Below are 1382 nucleotides of genomic sequence, written 5' to 3' on the forward strand. Positions count from 1 at the left end.
ACTGCAAATATCTTGAAAGTGCTGCACAAAATACCATTGAGCCCTTTGCTATTTTCCTGTCTGCTCCATTTTCCTCAGACTTGAGTTGTGCAAAGTTGGAGTTTGGTTGATTTCTCATCTGTCCGTTTGGGGAGAAATGGGAGGCGGGATCAATTTATCAAGCAGCCAACAATTTAGCATGAGATGGAAGAGGCAGGAGCCAATTAGTGAGAGTACAACAGACAGAAACACACACTGTGAGAGGTCAGGGTGCAGTATTTAAAGGCTGCCATTGTAGTTCAGCATGTGGGGCCCCAGTGGCCTAATGGATAAGGCACTGGCCTCCTAAGCCAGGGATTGTGGGTTCATAGTCCCATCTGGGGTGTTTCTGTGGCTTGTTTTTTATTTCTAATCTATTTTGGAAAAATCCCCATCTCTGCATTCAATTGATGGTCAGTGGGATCCAACATGATCTTGCACAAGATTTTCGAGGATCTGCAGGATTGAACATTGAAGGTGGTGATCAAGTGGCTGCTGTTTCTGGATGGGGACGAGATTCCTGAGAGTGCGGTTGGAGAGGTTGCTTTTGGAAGCCAGCTCTCATCACCCTCTCATCACCAAACCAACCCTTCAACACTGATCCCTCCACAACATCGGGTATTACTGACAGCGAATACCCTCGCCAACTTTTATAGGTGCGCCATCGACAGCATTCTGTCTGGATGTATCACTACCTGGTTTGGCAACTGTACCATTCAAGATCGGAGACGGTTACAGAGAGTGGTGAACTCGGCCCAGACAATCACAAAATCCAACCTCCTATCTATAGAATCCATTGGCCCGCTGTCAGGAAAAGGCCTCCAGCATTCTCAAAGACCCATCCCACCCTGGCAATGTTTTTCTACAACCTCTACCATCGGGGAGAAGGTACAGAAGCCTGAACACACGCACCAACCGGTTTTGAAACAGTTTCTACCCTCCTGTTGTTAGAATACTGAACGGTCTCACAGACTCTTAATACTCGCCTGTACCTGTGTTTTTGTTCCTGCTGCTGTTTCCCTATTATTTACTTCTCTATGCTACTTAACTCTGTGAGCTGCCTGTATTGCTCACAAGACAAAACTTTTCACTGTGCCCATCATTACTTGCAAACCAAATATTTTCAATGAATCTTCCACCTTTAGGATTACTGTTATCTTGGTCCATCTCATTGAATTTAAACATAAATTATTGAGTGTGCAATAACTTTAATTCACCTGCATTTTTTCCTGTTAAATACCAACAGGACAGTATAGAAGTCAAGCAAGCTCAATGTTTGTACAGCCAACATTGAAGGGATGGTACCAGAAAGACAAGAACAAATGGGTCAGTGCTAATTCCTGCATCAGTGAGGAAACGAACAA

General features: G+C 44.4%; 1 non-coding gene across 1 annotated transcript; it reads left to right on the forward strand.

The window, feature by feature from the left end:
• The first annotated feature begins 290 nt into the window (after positions 1 to 290).
• On the forward strand, positions 291 to 364 carry trnar-ccu. The gene has a single exon. It is a non-coding gene; the product is annotated as a tRNA-Arg (tRNA).
• Positions 365 to 1382: the final 1018 nt, after the last annotated feature.

This window comes from Chiloscyllium plagiosum, unplaced genomic scaffold (assembly GCF_004010195.1).
Source record: "Chiloscyllium plagiosum isolate BGI_BamShark_2017 unplaced genomic scaffold, ASM401019v2 scaf_44417, whole genome shotgun sequence".
NCBI classification, from domain to species: Eukaryota; Metazoa; Chordata; class Chondrichthyes; order Orectolobiformes; family Hemiscylliidae; genus Chiloscyllium; species Chiloscyllium plagiosum.